Genomic DNA, 18,197 nt, shown 5'->3' with positions numbered 1-18,197 from the left:
GGTGGAAGTGAGGCGGCCTGAGCAACTCAGCTTGCCCTTGCTGCCTTTGAGATGGAAGAGGGGCCGTGAGCCGAGGGATGCGGGCAGCCCCTAGAGCTGCACAAGTCAAGAAAGCCTTCAGAAAGGGACACAGCGCTGACGACAACTCAGTTCAGTCCAGTGAGACCACATCAGACTTCTGAACTTTAGAATTGAAGACATTTTGTGTTTTTTAAACCACGAAGTTCTTGGTAACTTGTCATGGCAACTGTGGAAAATCAGTACAAAGACCCATGCATTTTACTGGGGGGCCCACCACTATAGCATGTAAGGAAGCAGGGGGAGTCAAAACAGCCAAGAAAATGTTCTTGAGACTCGTGGTGGGGAGGAGCAAGAGGTCTCTGGACTTCAGCTCAGTCCATGGTGCCTGCCGTGAGCATCGGGGAACTCTGCTGCCCGCTCAGCAGCCCCAAAGGTACCCACTTGAAAAGGAATTTGGGGATTCCTAGTCCAATCCCGAACACACCTGACTTCTTTTTCCAGTAATTTTTTCCATGGCTTGGCTTAGGCCCAGCCGCGGACACTGGAGAACCCACGTGTGGGCAGTCTCCTCCACTGTCTCTTTGGCACGGGTGACGGAGATGCTGAACAGTGGCCCCGACCCAAGCCGCCAGCTTTTCCTGAGATTCTCAAGGGTTTGGACTAGGAAACAGCCCACGGGTTCCCCGTCTTGAGTTGAGCTCGTAGGTGGACCCACAGGCTAGTCAGGTGGCTCTAGCTTCCTTGCAGCCCAGCTAGACTTTTGCTCCTTGGGAGGAGAAAGGTTTCATTTCAGTGTAGTCAGATTTATCCATTTTTTTCATTTATGATTGGTGAATTTTATGTCCTGATTAAAAGTCGTTCCTTACCCTAGGGCCATGACTACAGAAGCTTTATGGTTTTACTTTTATGCTTTCATCCACAGTCCACCTGGGTTTGATATTTTTCATATCAGGTGTGAGATTTCATCTAGTTTAATATTTTTAATATGAATATCTAATTGTATAACAGAAATTATTGAAAAATATCATTTTCCTAAGTTAATCAATGACACATTTTTTACAAATCCAATGTTCATACATTTGTTTAGAGTTACTCATGTATTTATCGTTTTCATTGCTCTTCATTCCTTAGTGTATCTTCAAAATTCAGCGTAGGATTGTGTCTTCTGTCTCAGTAACTCCTTGTGGTATTTTCTTTAGTGTGGATCTACTATTAATTATCTTGGTTTTTGTTTATTTGAAGAGGTTTCTATTCCAACCTCGTTTTTGAAGGGCATGTCACCGTATACAGGCTGGCTGTCATTTTCTTTCCATGGTCTCCGACCCCTGTTGTTTCTCTGAAGACGGAAGTTCCATCTGCACAGGAGGACACGGAGGCTGCGCCTTCCTAACCGGACAGGCCACCGAGGAGGGAAGCCTCCTAAGGGAGCCTGGCATCTCTGAGCCGGAGCCACCGGAATTCAGCATAATTGGATCCCAGTCCTAGAAGGGTGTTCGGTTTCAAGGAATTACAGTTTGAGCCCTGGCTGGCGTAGCTCAGTGGATTGAGTGCAGGCTGCGAACCAAAGTGTCACAGGTTCGATTCCCAGTCAGGGTACATGCCTGGGGTGCAGGCCATGACCCCCAGTAACTGCACATTGATGTCTCTCTCTCTCTTTCTACCCCCTTCCCTCTCTAAAAAATAAATAAATAAAAATCTTTAAAAAAAGAAAATATTAAGATGCTTTAAAAAAAAGAAATTACAGTTTGAGAATTAAGAGTGTAGTGCGTTAGGAATATTGAGAGAACATAATAAATCCAAAGGTTGGGAGGAAGGTCTGAAGAATCTTCAAAGGCACCACCATGAGGCTGAGAATCAGGAGACCCTCTCAGGGAGGCCGTGAAGTTGCCTGCTGGGAGGTGAGCAGGGTCTTCCCGAGGAAGGCGGGTGGGGAGAAAAGGGGGGGCTTTCCCAGGAATTCCTTGGGGTCTTGTTGGCTCCCTCATAAGATCTAAGGATGCCTTTGAGAACAGCTTCAAAATATTTACCTACATTCTTTTGTTTAGATTTTATTTATTTAGTTTTAGAGAGAGGGGAAGGAAGGGTGAGAAACATCAATGCCTGAGAGAGACATTCATCGGTTGCCTCTCACACACCCCCAACTGGGGACTTTGGCCCACAGCCCAGGCATGTGTCCTGACTGGGAATCAAACCGGTGACCTTTTGGTTCACAGGCCGGACTCAGTCCACTGAGCCACACCAGCCATGGCAAAATATTTACCTACCTTTGATATTTGCTCTCAGCAAGAGAGTTGCTCCAAATCACTGAATTCTCCATGAGCAAGAGCAGAAGTCTTCCCAGGATTTTCGTCACAGGTGCTCTAACTGCCACCATTTATTCTTTACCATTTAACATTAGATATTGTCCAGGAGGCTGAAGCTGTATTTGACGGGGAAGGGTGGGGAGAGAGAGAGAGAGAGGAGGAGGAGGAGGAGAAGGAGGAAGAGGAGGGGGAGGGGAGGGGGAGGGGAGGAGAGGAGAGGGGAGAGGAGAGGGGAGGGGAGGGCAGGAGAGGAAAGAGGAGGGGAGAAGAGAGGAGAGGGGAGGGAACAAGAGGAGAGTGGAGGAGAGGAGAGGAGAGGGAAGAGGAGGAAAGAGGAGGGGGGAGAGGGGAGGGGATGGAAGAGGGGAGGGGAGGGGAAGGGAGAGGGGAGAGGAGAGAGGCATTCAGGACGTGGGCACAGACATTGGGAGTGACTTTGAGCAACAGTCAGCCTTCAATGGCAGCCCTTTGGTTCAGAGATTGGCTCAGGCAAGAAATTTTGTTTTTTATTTTATTTTTTTTAAAAGCACTGTTAATACTGTGGATCTCACAGAGTTCTTTCAAAATGAACTGTGTCTACATGGATACATTTCCTTTGAAGTTATACAAATGTATTTAAAATATCTTCTAAAGGAGAAATGAGTATGAATCTCTAAAACTTATTTTAGATTCAGACTTCCTAGCTCAGGCCATTTGGAAAATAACTGAAAATATTTTTGCACCTAAAAGAAGCTTTTTTGAGCTCCACGTCGTTACCTGACTCATCCATTAAAAATGCATCACCAACTCGCGCTGCCACCCTGCGCGGGAGCTCCCGGTACTGGAAGAGCGCACTTGGCTGCTGAGAAGTTATAATCTAGCTAAAACCAGACAGGTGAAAATCATCTGAGGTGATCCATATGCATGAGATCATGTAATGAAATGCACATAGATTACAGAGCCTAATAGCAGGAAAGAGCATTTACGAGTTGTTCTGCTTCACTGATTTTCATCATGGCCCCCTGGGCAGTCCGTGGTTGTGACTGTCGTGGGCTTCCTCTGAGAAAACCAAATGTCCCTGTGTGTTCGGAACAGCTTCACTAGCTAACAGCCACGAGGACCGACGAACTGAAAGTGTCGTAGGATGACAGGTGAGAGAGCAGGGGTCAGAGGTCAGAGCGCCGGAGTCTGGCATCCTATGAGTTTGGTGACCTCGGTTAAGTCATTTGACCTCCCTACCGTACCACTTATTTGCTTTTCTGTAAAATAAGGTAACAGTGCCTACTTCATAACATGCCCTTGCTGAACAAATGGGTAGAAATCAATGACATGCTTAGAACAAATTCTAGGGCATGGTAACACACTCGGTGTAAGTTCTTATATGTAGCTTTTATCCTCACCTGAGGACATTTTCTTCATTGCTTTTAGGGAGAGAAACATCAGTGTCAGAGAGAAACACCGATTGGTTGCCTCCCGTACACACCTGGACCGGGACTCGAACCCACCACCTTCCACTTATGGGATGGCACTCCAAACAGCTGAGCCGCGCCAGCCAGGGAAGTTCTTATTTTCCTTAAGGTGCAATCATAGGGAAACATTTACTTGGGGGAAGTGAAGTGTAAAACGGAAAATATTTCGTGAATTATTAGCAACAACGTACACATAGAGAAGCAAAGGGGAAATTCCATTTTGTTCCCAACCAAGAAACATTTAAATAAATATCCTTCCTGTTCCCATTCAAATATGAAGTGTAAAAAACAGTTTCCACTTGTCCCTTCAAAATCCCTTTTTGATTTTTCTTGCACTCATGCCTGAAAGAATTGGCTAGCAATAATTCTTACTGAAGCCAGTTTTACTGAAAGAATTTTTGCTTTCTCAGAGTGTGGGGCCCGCAGCCTCAGTGCAGAGGGTTTGCTTATGCCGACCGCTAGAATCTCACAGGCCGTGGGGATGCTCTCTCCCACCCGCCTCGGGCCCCTCCTCCTCCTGCTCCCAACAGGAGCATTTAAGTGTGGTTGTGGCATTCATCCTATTTTGATGAGTGAGCACCTTTCTTCCATAGCCTGGGATGGCACTTAAATAGAACTGTATTCACCAATCACGACCCACCAAAACATTGTCTTGCTAAAATTTAAATTTATCTAAAATGGACACGTGGCCGTACTTTCCTCAATAATAATCTCCGTTCCCTGGACAACTCCCCCGCCCCGCCCTCTCGTGTTTCTGTCCCTCCAGAGCTGGTCCGGGCTCCTTCATGGGCTCTCACAGGCTTCCTGCGAAACCTCATGTGCGCCAAGGATTTCCTTTCCTCCCTCTTTGTGTCCTGTGCTCAGACTTTCTCCTGAGCTCCACGCTTCAGTCCGGCTTCTTCCTGGGCCGCCCCCAGCTGGGTCTCCCATGGGCCCCTCACCCTCACAGTACAACTGCTGTTCTCCCTCCTCAAATTACACTGCTGCTGTGGGCCCTAGCCTCGGGCAGCCTCACTCCGGTGCCAGACTCACTGGGACCCCTGCTGTGCATGGTTACCCCACTTTTCCAACAGGGAACAGAAGGAGAATGAAGCTTGCCGTGGCATGAAAACTGTTAAGCCAAGTGTCAGCTGGACACGCTGCTTATGCAGCCAGTTGTGGGAGAAACTGCACGATTCTCCAAAAACAGCAGCCATCCAAGGGCCACCCAGGTCTTCTGACCATCGGCCTTGAATTCAGCTGGGTCATAGTGGCCCCTCTGAGAGACCCAGATAGTGTGGGGTGAGGGTGGGTCTTGATTCTGAGGACACACGTGGACGGGTGGCCCATGAGGTGGTCCCCCTGGGCATGCCACTGCACCTTTACTGGCTGACACCTGGCAAAGCACCAGGCAGAGACCCGGACAAACACAAATGAACTCCGGGGACTCTTGTTCTCAGCGGCTGGCAGATGGGACGGAGGTGCCAGGTCAAGCTCTTCGCACCCAACCTCTCCCCTGCAGACCCAGGGCAGCTCTCCAGGGCGGGTCTTGCCCATCACTGAGCTTCCAGAGCCCGGGGCACAGGGGGCTGCAGGGCCTCCCCCAAACAGGTGGGAGGGGGAGGCCCCCCATGGAAAGAATGTTCCCTTTGACTCTGTCCTGGCATGGAGCCCCACTCCTCCCACACTTTCCCAGTGTGCGCCAGCCGGCAGACTCCCTCCGGGTTTGGCTGTTTCTTAATTCTGTCAGGAGAGAACTTCCTAAAGTTGCAGGGAGGGTTCCAAGGCGCTCACCGAACTGGGTGTGCCGGCCAGTGTGGCCGACTCCACTGGGGAGGGGAGGGGATGCTGATCCCCACACTCCTTTCAACCGAGGTGCACAGTCCTGTCAGTCCCAGCTCTGGCCTCGACCTTGCACCCCGTCTCCAGCATCCAGGGGCCTGGGGGTCTTTGCTAGCCTCTGTTTTCTCAGCACTGGGCCTGCAGGGCTGCCTCCCACCCCCAGTGGTATCTGGAGGTCATGGACACTTGGGCATCAGTGTCCAGAGGGAGGGTCTTTGTGGAGGTAGTGGTTCCCAATGACATTCCTCCTACAGGCCTGGTGGCAGGGGCTCCTGGGAGAGAGGGAGCAGCAGGGGGCCCAGGCAGTGGGGAGGGCCCGGTGGGGGGGCCAGGGAGGCAGAGGAGAGCCGCCTCCCTGGGCTGAGGAGGGCCACCCAGAGGAGCGCAGAGGACGGGGACAGAGGCTGGAGAAGCCCTGGGCAGAGGGCCAGGACAGCGGGAGGTGGAGAGGCCCGCTGGTGTCTTGCTCTTCCCCTTCAGCCCAGGACAGTGTCATGTGAGGTCCTCACCTGTGACAGGACGGGAAGGCCAGGCCCAGAGGCAGGGACGACAGCTGCTCCCCAGGCCCAGAGTGCGTCTCTCCTTATCAGTGACCCCTGACTTCCAGGGGCATGTCTAGGCCTGGGGTCAGGGACAAGGGCACCGTTGGGATCCTTTCTCTCTTCTTCTTTTAACCCTCACCTGAGGATATGTTTATTGATTTTAGACAGAGAGGAAGGGGTGAGAGAGAGGAACACTGACCTGAGAGAGAAACATTGATTGGTTGCCTCCCAGATGTATACCGACCAGGGATGGAACCTGTGACCTTTTGGTGCATGGGACGATGCTGCAACCCATGGACCTCGCCCCAGCCATGGTGGGAATCTTCTCTGAAGGGGAATCACCTCAGTAGTTGGGAGCTGCCCCCAGCTCTCTCGGACTCTACCCGGCCACTTCCCAGTGCTGGCTGGCCGGCCGCAAGCTCCCCTTCTCCTGCCCCCGCAGCTGCCGCAGGGTGCCAGGCCCAGGCTGGACGCCCCTCACGAGGGGCATCCTGGGGAGGCGGCCTGACTGGGGACCCCTGCAGGGGAGCAGTGGCCTTCTGTGTGCTGTGTCTCCATTTGTCCCTCCAGCTCTGCTTGCATCCGCGCCCCTGACACTGACCGCCCATCTGTGTCCGGGGAGTTTGGCCATTGGAAGAGCTGCCAATCAAAAGGGGAAGGAGGACACGACAGTGTCCGGGTGTGCCAGGCCTGGCGGCTGCGTCCCACTGCAGAGGCCACAGCTCCTGGCTGGCCGGCTGCCCCGACCTCAGGTCTCCTGACTTGGGGTCACCTTCCTTCGCCTTGGCCCCTCCAGTTCCCGAGGCTGCAACTGTGGGCAGGGCCCTTCTATTGGACTCCATGGGTTACCCTGTTTGAAGGGGCCGTCCATGTCTAGTGGGGACCCAGGCTGACAACGGGGCACATTGGGGAAAGTCTCAGGGACTTTCTGGGCCCCTTCCCTGTGAAGAGTATGGGTTCTAAAGCCAGACCTTGGGGACCGAAATCCTGTCTCACCCTCCCCAGCCATGACTCTGGGCCGACGGGCCGCTTCCCTGAGCCCCGAGTGTGAAATGGCACCACAAAGCTCGCCTGTGGTGGCTGGTCAGGCGGACTGAACCTGGGGACACGAGCCAAAAGCTGTCAAAGCCCTGGTCCAGCGAGCCTGCCCCGCAGCCCTGGCCTGCCCCTGCCTCCTCTGCTCCGGCAGGACCATCGCCCTCGCCTCCTGTGGCTCTTTGTCTCTGGGTGGACGTGCAGGGAGTTCCAGCTCAGGCAGGCAGCTCTCAGCTCTCTGCCTGGCCTGTCCCCAGGAATCAATGAGTGCTGATCACTAATCCGACTTCCCTGCGGAGAGTCAAAGATGCTGCTGCTGGGGGAAGCCTTACAGAGTCACGGTGGGCCACACTGTGCACTTGTGGAGACAGAGGGGTTGTCTTCCCTAAAGTCACCTGGCTCGTTACTGACTGGGCCCCTAGTGCCACCACCCAGACCCGAGCCGTCCCCTAGTCACATGGCCTTCATCACAAACGGCCCCCACTTTGAGTTTGCAGAAGCGTCTCTGAGGTGTGGGGCTGCAGCTCTTCCACGCTGGGTGGAGAGCCTCTCCCTTGTGGGTCCTAGGAAGACAGCGAGAGCTCTAAACCACCCAACAATGACAGGAACCCTCATCACCCCAGTTCCGTGACAGCATCTCCCCAGGCGCGAGCTCAGATACGCTCGAGCTTCAGGCAGTGGGTCTGGACGAGAGGGCGGGTGGTGGAAACCCCAGAGCCCCAGGGGTGAAGCCTCGGCAGGTGCCCCTGCCGGGCTGGAGAGCAGCCCAGCTCAGTTGTGGTCCAATGAAAACCAGAGGAGACCCCTGAACTTGTGATTGCCGTCCACCATGGGAGGACTCAGTTCTCATGGAAGTCGCTCTGTCTTCAAGGTGTGTACCTGACTCCCAGCCTTGCCGGGACCCAGGGGCAGGGCCCTCAGGGTTCGGTGATCTGTTGGCACTTGGAGCTGCACAGGGCTGGGGGTGTGCAGCCCGATGAACAGCTCCCAGGGGCCGGTCAGCCTCCTCTGCATCCTGGTGCTGGAAGGTGGGAAGGTCTTTTCTTGAGAAACAGTCTGGGCCTTGGGAAGGAAGGACAAGTTCGTGGCTGGATGTTAAGCTAGAAGAGCTAACAGGAGAAGCTGCACAGAGGGAAGTGTGGTGAGGAGCATGCATGCGAGTGGGGGTGCGGAGCGTGGGGGATGGTGGCTGGAGCTCTGTCTCTGTCCCAATGCTGCTTTCTGAGCAGCGAATTCTCAGGGCAGCAGTGTCGGCTCCCAGAGGCCTTTTCCCGAAGCCGCTCATGAGGACGAGGCACTGAGGAGGGAAGGATGCATGGGGCAGTCATTCATCCCACAGCACAAGGCGAGTTTCCAGGGCCCCGACGCAGGGATGAGGTAGGGAGGCATCCAGGAGCCCGGCACTGGGTGGGGGCTGCCCTGCTGTCCATTTTCCGAAGGCTTGGGCTCCCCTCCTCACAACTGTGCACACTGCACCCCAAAGGCCTGGGGGCCCCGACTTTGGGGGCTGATGGAGAGCGCGAGTCTCAGTGAGAAGGGGAGGAAGGATACCCAGGTGTTCACTGTCTCTGACTCAGTCTCCGCGCTCTCCTTTGCTCTGACGACCTTGAAGAGCCTTTTGTTCCTCCTGTCCTGGTTCGGTCTCCATGGGAACCAGAGCAGCAGCAGCAGCAGCAGCATCCCCGTGCTGAGGTGAAATGCCCCCAGGACACCGTGAACACCTAGGGAGCAACACCAGAGAAGAATTGACCATCCCAGCAGCTGCCCTGCAAGGCACTTCCTGACACTCTGCTGCCGTTTCTCTTCTCGAAGGTTTAGGTGCTTAGTTTTGTGTCCCCAGGTTCATAGAGGCTGCAGGGGACGGGTGCTCTCTCCCTCTTCAGCTGCTCCTCAGTCCCTAGCAACTGGCCCAGTCCCTGGCTGGGGTGGGATAATTACTCGCTGAGTGAACTCCTGGGCCTGGGCTGCGATCGGAGGAAGTAATTTGATGTCCTCTTAATAAATCTAGGTAACCACACAGGGATCTTTGCGTTTTGGCCTCTCCCCAAATTTGCCATCTGACGAAGTGACTTCATGACAGAGTCATGAACTGCTGTAGATATATTTTATTCGAACTTCTCAAAGAAACAAATGGTTCGTTGAAGCGTGGTACCTTTCAGACAAGCCATTGAACTTTCTGGGATGGGCTTCCAGCTGCTCATCAGGACCCAAGACAATGGGACAGATTTGGAATGAGCCATCTCCTAATTTTTGTCCTTGTAGAGCTGTTGAATGCATGGACCCTGGAGCCAGTCTGCCCGGGTTCAAATCCCAGTTCCGCCACTCAGGAGCTGTGTGAGCCCAACCGGCCTGGAGTCAGTGTACTCAACTGTGCGATGGGCCGAGAGCAGGTTCTGTCTCATAGATTTGCCGAGGATTAAATAAATGAACACCCATGAAGTGCTCAAGCAGCACCTGCTCACGGCGAGTCCTGGACAGCTTATCATTACCCTTACCACCCGGTGTTATTTCTTCTGAGATGCATTTTTTTCCTGTTTTGACATCTCTGAAGTCTGAGGATGCTTTTTTATCTCCTCGGCACAGAAACACAGTGGGCGCCACAGTGGACTCTGTTTTACCTCCGATCATGCTCGTCCTGGTCGTTGTCACCCTTGCAGCTCTCACAGGCGCGGTCGAGCACAGGGGCCCCTCCCACTTCCCCGAAGGCTCGGCTCCCTCCCTGCCGCGTGTCTGTCCCAGCCTTCTGTCCCGAAGTCAGGGCACCCTGGGGCTCATGCGCGTGGGCTTGGTGATGGATGGTCAGCGCAGAAGCTCAGCCGGGCAGCCAAACTGCCGCCGACACAGGACACGTGGTCATCTGGCTTCCTCGTCCTCGGCTGTCAGTTCGGAGGTCTCTTTGGGCTGGCTCTTCGGGGTGAGGGAGGAGGCTGCCCCCTTGTGTGCTGTTTCGACAACAGGGGGAGTTCCATGCCCCTGTCTGAGTTCCCCAGAGACACAGAACCAATGGAATGTGTATCATATATGTCTACATTTATAATACATACATGTATAAATATGTACATATTATATATATTTTTTAAGGAAGCGGACCATGTGATTACATGGCTAGCAAGTGCAAAACCTGCAGAGCGTGCAGCAGGCTGGGGCCCGGGGGAGAGTCGGTGTTTCCCCTCAACTCCACGGGCTGTCGGCGGCGTGTCTGCTCCTGGTCCGGGGAGGCCGGCGGTCTCGGGTCCCGTGCAGGCCCTCAGCTGACTGGATGAGGCCCCCACACCACAGAGGGCAGTCTGCCTTACTCAAAGTCCACATATTTAAATACTAATGTCATCTAAATCTTCCTTCCAGAAACACCCAGTATAATGTTTGACCAAGTGTCTGAGCGCTTTGGCCCAACCAAGTTGACATGTAAGTGCACCGCCACGGGGCCTTACAGGGCAGCTCCCGGGGGAAAGCGGGGCCGTCCTTACCTGGGGAGACTTCCCCTCTTCCCTGCGAGGCCCACTGGGCGGAGCCAGACCTCACACTGGTGTTTTATGTTATTCCCACGACAACCCTGCGTGATAAGCAGAATATTTTTATTTTCAAATGAGGAAATACAAATCAGAAGTTAAATGTCTTATTAGCAGATAACTGAAAAAACTAGAAGATATATTACTCAAGTCCAAGTTTGTCTCTAGGTCCTGTTTATTGAGGATAGCAATTATTATTGCTATTGTTTTATTATTTTACGTAACCCTCATGTGTACTGTGTTTCGGGCATTGTCCGAAGCACTTTGCAAATACCAGTTTCCTAATTAACTCAGTGCCCTAACTATCCCTTAGAATGCTGAAGACCAATGAGATATGCAAGTCATGTGACGTATGAGATGCCCGCGGTCGGCACTGTCCGGGGTGGACTCCCCAGAACTCTGTGCTGCCCGGGGCTGCTTATCGCTCTCCTACCTGCCAATCTTCTCCCTGCTATTTTTACAGAGCACCGATTACTGCCTGTCAGGGGTGTGTGCCCCCCCGCTGTGTTCACACCTCATCGGTTCTTAGCACCTTCTCATGGCCTTGGAGATTAGCTCCTCTGTTTGTCCGACACATTCGATGAGGACAGGAGGACACATACAGGAACCAGAAACATTGTCAACACCCCTGGCTGTCCTAGGTACACCATCCTGAACTTGGGTGCCGTGCCTTTCCTTAATCGCCAGTGGCTCAGCCCTGCCATCACGGGCTACGGGGACCCTGTGAGCACTCCCTCAGGTGCACAGGGAGCTGTCAGGCCCCCCTCCTCACCCTGACTCCTCTCTGGAAGTATTCCCGCAGTAAAAAGCCCATTTGCTTTTCTTGCCAGGCCAGGGCTTGGTGCTGAGGGAGTCACAATAAAAGAAGGGACATGCTCCCATGATTGACCAGCCAATTGACCAGAGATCTTTGGCACATCTAGAGGATGTGTGGCATTGTTTGGTGACAGCAATGGAACCTGCTATGACCACACATCTTTGGTGACACAAGGAACCCCAAGGGTTGGGATGGGTAAGAAATAAATGGGGTGCTCCATTCACCTGGGTAGGAAGGTAGGAAGGATTTTAAAAAGGCAAAAAGAAAGGAGGCAGAAGTCCATGAGGAGAGCCGGGGGAGGATGGAAGTTCTGGCCAACACATTCCCCATGGCGGCCTGGACAGTGTGCTCTGCAGCCCAGCCCCCATTCCTCGGGGACCGTCTCCCGAGGGCTCCTTTGCTGCTGGGCAGCTTCTGCGTTCTCCTGTCTCGTTACTGTGTCCTCTCAGCACTGAACACACTAAGTCTCTAGCATCCTAAAACAGCAGCACAAGCAAAACTCTAAACCTACCTCCCCACCCCCTTTCTCTGCAGACCCCCTCCTGTTCTCACCTGGGCCTCAGAGCCCGTCCTCCGCAGGGCAGGGTCGGGTGTAGTCCAGGCTGCACAGTCCCCCACCTGCTCCACACTGGCCCCCGAGCCGCCACCGGCCCGAGGCAGGCCTGGCTAAGGGACACGTTTCTGTCCCCCTCACACCTCTTAGTTTCGGGTGACAGTGTTCACCGCTACCAGCCTCCTGAGCGCTCTTTCCTCTGTTCTCAGGGACCCTGGGCAGGGTCTACGGGTCTGTCTGTGGCCTGTCAGCACCCTGTGCAGGCTGCTGCCCTGGCCCCACGTTTGCACGCACCTGTGTTGCAGAGGCTTCACGTCCGCCGTGGAAAAAGTGAGACTGACTTTTTCTCCAAGTCTCCTCATTCTCTATTGTTTTCTCTCAGGAAACGTTGTCGCCATTCACTCAGCTGCTCAAGCCCAAACCAAGGGAGTGGATCTTTATGTTTCCTGCCCAACTCCATCCGCTTCTTTTCCTCTCCAGTCTTACCTCTTAAAAATCACCAGGAGCTGTCTGCTTCATCTTATAGTGAATATTGTGTTGGTTGATATTACGAGTCAGTGCGGTTGGCCACAGAGTGACCACTGTGGTTGACCTCAGATTAAAATTGCTTCTGGGTGTGGCGTTAGCATGTGAATCAGAGGACTTAATAAATGCCCTCCTCAGTGCATGGAGGGGGCAGTCATCCAAGCCAGTGATGGCCTGAATAGAACAAAAAGCAGAAGAGGGAAGCATTTTTCTTTTTCTTCCTGGGATTTATGCCGTCAGTTCCCTCGGTTCTCCAGCATTCAGACCTGGGCTCAACCACACCCCTGCCCTGCCGGGGTCTTCAGCTTGCAGAGGGCAGAGGGTGGGACTTCTCAGCCTCCATCATTATGTGAGCCCCTTCCTCGGAGTGAAGAAAGAAAGAAATCCTCCGACTGCCTCCGTTTCTCTGGAGAACCATGACCGATGCAGATTTTGGTCCTGACTGTGGTTCTGGAGGAATAGAATACTAAGGATGAGTTTTCAGAATTGGTTGCGGGGTTTCTGGAAATGTCTCTCTAATCTAATTAGATTGGAAGATGCTAACGATTCTGTTTCCAGTAGTGGGGAGAGCACAGACTGTCCAGAACATGAAATGTGTATGGAGATATGCAAAATACCTGCCCAGGGTATTCCTGACCCACTACTTACAAGGAGCAAGATGCCGGGTGACTGTGCACATGATGCTTTGGAACAACTCTGGGAAACTGACTACAATGACATGGGGTGTTTGTACTTACGTCACTGGAGAAAGTGGTGGAAGGGAAGGGTGAGCTCAGTGATCTGAATTTCCAGCTCGAGCCCCACTTAAATGACTTAAGAGCTTTTAGTGTGCCCTTATGGGACCCTTACCTCCGGGAGCTGTGGGCTGAGGTGACTGAAAATCAAACACAGAATCTCATCTTTTGAGTGGCTGGCTTACAACACAAGCTGAACCCCCAGCCTTGCAGGGTGTCTACCGTCTGAGTCCTCTTGGCTGACTGGTTAAGGCATGGACTGAAGTGTGGCCCACCATGAGCAAGAGGAAATGCCAGGCATTTGGTTTAATGTAGAGGAAGGGATTCAAAGGTTTAGGGAAATTGGAATTTCTGAGTGGGTTGTCATTTAAGACTCACGCACCCTCACTGGGAGGGGCCAGTAGACATACCTTCCACCATCACTGTGAGGAATAAATGTGGGGGGGGTGCGCGGGAAACCTTGCATCCTTGGAGAGCTGTGTATTTGCTCTTCTCCACAGGGCAGACGGCAGGGTGGGAACTCAGCCAGTGACTTGGGAAACCTCGGTGCATCAGGGATAACTGGATGCCGGGTGGCAGGGGCCAAGTGGATGACACCACCGAAACCAAAACAGGCATTATTACTGTAGTGGACAGCAGAGTGAATGCAGCAATCCGAATGCTCTGACCTCCGCAGAACTACGGACTTGGCTAGTCAATTGTGGTGTTCCTAGCAGTGAAATGAATAAGACACCTATTAAATAAATTTTTTATTGATTTATACAAGGATAGAAGTTCTAAGTCAAGTGAACAGCAGTCTAACCCAAATCGTACAAAGAGAGTCGTGGCCCCTGACGAATTCCCCTCCTGGGGCCATGCGCAGGCCTCAGAATGAAGGGGAACAGGGGTCACATGCCATCGTGACCACCGAGTGCTGCCAGGAATACAGGCCCCCAAGCCTGAGAAGCACTGGTTTGATGTCCTTCAAAGGAGGTGATGCCAAGGCCCACGCCCCTCCCCTGGGCCCACCTCTGGGTTTTGCCCAGATGCAGTGGACAGTCCCCATTCTGGCTGACAAGTGCCATCTCATGCACTTAAGGGCTTTATTTTTTCTTTTAGTGTCCCCTGCCTGAGCGTAGAGCCACTCAACTCTGACATTCTGGGGGTTTAAAAACTCCAGGGCAACCTTCGAGTGATGAAGAAAGTTGGTGTGTAAACCCTCCAGCTTCCCTTGGTGGGCCAACTACGAGCCAGTTGCATCTTTCCAGACGGCTATGCCAACACACAGCAGATGTGCAGGAGCTTTGCAGAGGGTGAAAGGTGAATGGGAGACTAAGCAGAGTGGGCAGAGGGAGCATTCAGGTCAAGTGCAGGTCTGGCTTCCATGAAAGGAGAGGGAGAAGGAGGGTGGGGTGGGGAAGGAAGACCCTCAGACTACGGTAGAGCTTGGAGAAACTCAGCGAAGCCAGGGTGGGGCTCCGGTACAAAATGTCCCAGAGAGGATGCGAGTCACTGACGGGCATTGCTTGAGAAGCATGTGGTCTCGGTTTTGAAAGCTCAAAGGTGTGGAGACTGGCAGCTAATTGTACGCTTGTGGCTGGTTCTGGCCTGAAGGAAGGTCATCACCTCCTCTTGCAGAGGAGGTTAAATGACAGATGCTAGGTCTTGGGTTAGCTGTGGACCCAGGGCTTGATTCCAGGTCATCCTTTCCAGGATCCATACACTCGATTGCTATTCTATGTGGCCTTGGAGAAGTGGCTGTGCTGTCAGACATGAGGAGAAAACAGAGCAAAGTCTGGTTCTTGCTAATAGCAGGAGTTGGGGTGCTCCTTGAGTTCTTGGCTGCACCTGTGACAGCACTAGTGGCCTAAAGAGGCCAGGTGGGCTCCTCGTGGTGCTGAGAATGGAAGGATGACAGTCCTGTGGTACATCTGCAGTGGGCAAGCTGAGGACACCTGCACCAGGGGCATTTCAGAGCTCTGGGAGCCCAGGGTGGTCTTTCCCAATTCCCTTTACTCATACCAGTGGCTGGAATCTGTTCAGAGCCCAAGCCCCGGCTGCTGCTGCTGACCCAGTACACTGTTTCCCATCAACCCTGCCCCTGTGGCAGCGCTGTGTTCCCGGGGCCAGGCTGCTGTGTGCTCCTGACCATCGTCTTCTGGGCCAGAGCTGAGCACCCAGTTCTATGGCTGCACCCCGGGCACATATGAGCTGGGCAGCCCTGTCTGTGTGGTAGGGCAGGGAGCCCCTATGCTGAGTGAGCAAGAGCAGAGGGACCTGGTGAAGCTCTGAGCAGACCTGGCCTCTTGTGATCTCTGGCGTGCAAAAGCTGAACCCCTCCTCTGATCTGTCCTTATGTGTATGGGGGGAACAGGGGAGCTGAACCTTGTTGGCCAAGATGGGCGGCACTGCCCAGTTGCCCTGCTCATAAGGTGTGTGTGAAGCATGAGCAGGTTTTGTCTGAAACACCTACTGTAAACCCCCGAGTAAGGAACTTGTGCGGTGCTGGGCACAGAGTGACCAGGTTTGCAGAAGGTTCTCAGTAAATCACTGCAGAAAAGGAGAATGAATGAAAGGCTGAGTGAGCTGCAGAGGAGAAGGAGGAGGCAGACTGAGGGCGGCCCTCCGGGCCAGGGAGGGCCCTGCCAGGAGGCAGCCACAGGAACACTGCCGGCAGGTCGAAGAGAAGAGGTCTGTTTAGTGTGGCCCGAGAAGTTTTTGGAAGGCCAATAATGAGGTGGAAAACAGTGGAACAGTGAAGGAAAAGAGGAGGTGACAGGAGGGACTGAGGGAACGGTACAACAGACTGGGATGCCTTCATTCGTGCCTGGCTAAAGGACAGGGCGAGCCTGAGGGGGCAGGAGGGTGAGAAAAGGTGGTTCCTTTCTCTGCACAGGACCCCTGAATTAAAGGAAAAGGAGCTGCTCTGAGTGGGGCCTTCCCATGAAATCTCATTTGATTCTATCACCTTCCACGAGGGGGTTGTCACTCTTCCAGGGCAGAGACAGGGACTCAGAGGGTGAAGGCGGGGCGGCCCAACTGAGAGGCTGTCTGTCTTCTTTCCCAGGAGGTGTGGCCACTTGGGGGGAGGGGGGGCGGACAAAAACACCTCCTGCAGGAGCACTTTTTGCTTCTCACCTGTGCGGTATTTGAAGAAAATGGTGATGCAAACCACAAGTGCAAACCATAGGATATTTGTATTTGGGAGTGGTTTTCTCTTTACAACTCTAATTGTAAATTAGTGCGTCATGCAGTGGTTATTATAATCAAATCAAAGGTCAGTAAGAAAAAACTGAGGGAGGTGTGTGTGTCGTGTACCTGTGCGAGGGTGCGAGTGTGTGAGTGTGTGGGTGGCATGTTGCCCTCCACTGAACATTTTCCTGAAACGTGGCTGAGGATTTTGCCGTAGAAACTTGAAGCACGACTCTCTCGAGAACGGAGGACAGATGATGAATGGGAGCCCTGGGAGCGACGGGTCCTGACCTGTGACACACAAAGGCCTTCCTTAAGTGAATAAAATGAAATTAATGAAGTGGGACTATCTGGGCCAGTTCATTGAAGCTGCACCCTAAGCTCTTTGTGGACTCTCTTCCACAGCAGACCGGCCTCAGCACAGTGAACGTGAATTAAAGGGCATGGGGCGAAATGAGGGCAATAGCGTAGGAATCAAATTGCACATGAACTGTCATTCATGAAGTTCTCTGCCCACTGTTGATTTGTTCAGATTTCCTCCCTGAGACCTCACGCTGCACGAACAGCCAGTTGTCTCATTCCACACAGCCTTCTGCCCGCCCGCCCCTTCAGAGGACCTGACTGTCTTTACTCCAGCTGATATGAAAATGCAAATCTGTAAGGACACTATTGAAGTTCCCGTTTTTTAAGCTGGCCACCTGTCATACATCCCAATAGAAACCAATGAGGTGTCAGCAAGTTTAAAGGAAAGCTTCGAGAATGGAAGCAGGCATTTACATGGGCCGCGGAAATCAAAAGCAATTGCGAAGGTACAATGCAAAAAGAACTAATTAGGAGAGAAATCCAGGCAAGCTAGGATGGGTGACGTATAAGAAAGGAAAAAAATAGGCCATACGGAGAGAGAAGAGGAGGGGGGATCAGCATGAAATGCAGGGGTTTTCTTGGCTGAAGACGGGCTCTGGGCCTGGCCGTCCGGGGACACTGGTGTGCTTGGGGACCAGCGTGTGGCTGCTGTGGGAAGTTCGGAGGACTGGCTCTGCAGATAAACGTGTCACCTTGTGTTGCTCAGTCCTGCTGTGTTTTCATCTCGTGACTCTTCCGTGGGGTCCAAAACCAAACTCATACCAGTTTCCTCTCCCCTCCACCACCACCACCACCACCACCACCACCACCACCACCACCAGGGCTGGACTATGCCCCCCGGTGGCTGGGCTCGTGGAGTGACCCAGCCCACTGTTTGGTTCTGCAGGCCAGAGGCCTGGCCCTTTTCCCAACACCCCTCTGTCCCTGGGACCCGTCCTTCTGTCAATTATTCCTGCAGCCCTTTCTCCAACCCATCGGCATCTCTTCAACCCCACCGCTGCCTCCTTAGTCCAAGTCACCGTCACCTCTCATCCAGCTGGCCTCCGAGAGCACCCTCATGCCCCTTTCAATTTGTTCTCTTCTCTTAACCGGATGATTACTGTAACAATGCCTGCTGTTTGGTGGGGTTCCCCTGCTCTCAAGACAACGATCAGAGTCTGCCTTGGCGCAGCCCGGGTCCTGCTGCCTCCGCCCCGTCGCCCAGCATCTTCCCTTCTGCCCCACGCCATGCGCCAGCCCCTCCCCTGGCTGCCTTTTGGATCTCTCAGGGCATTACCCCATCCCCCCTTCACACACACACAGTCTGAGTCTTTCCCAAAGCGGTGCCCACTCTTGGGGGGCTGTCTTCACTCTGA

This window comes from Phyllostomus discolor, chromosome 13 (assembly GCF_004126475.2).
Source record: "Phyllostomus discolor isolate MPI-MPIP mPhyDis1 chromosome 13, mPhyDis1.pri.v3, whole genome shotgun sequence".
Classification (NCBI taxonomy): domain Eukaryota; kingdom Metazoa; phylum Chordata; class Mammalia; order Chiroptera; family Phyllostomidae; genus Phyllostomus; species Phyllostomus discolor.
This window is presented reverse-complemented; position numbering follows the sequence as displayed.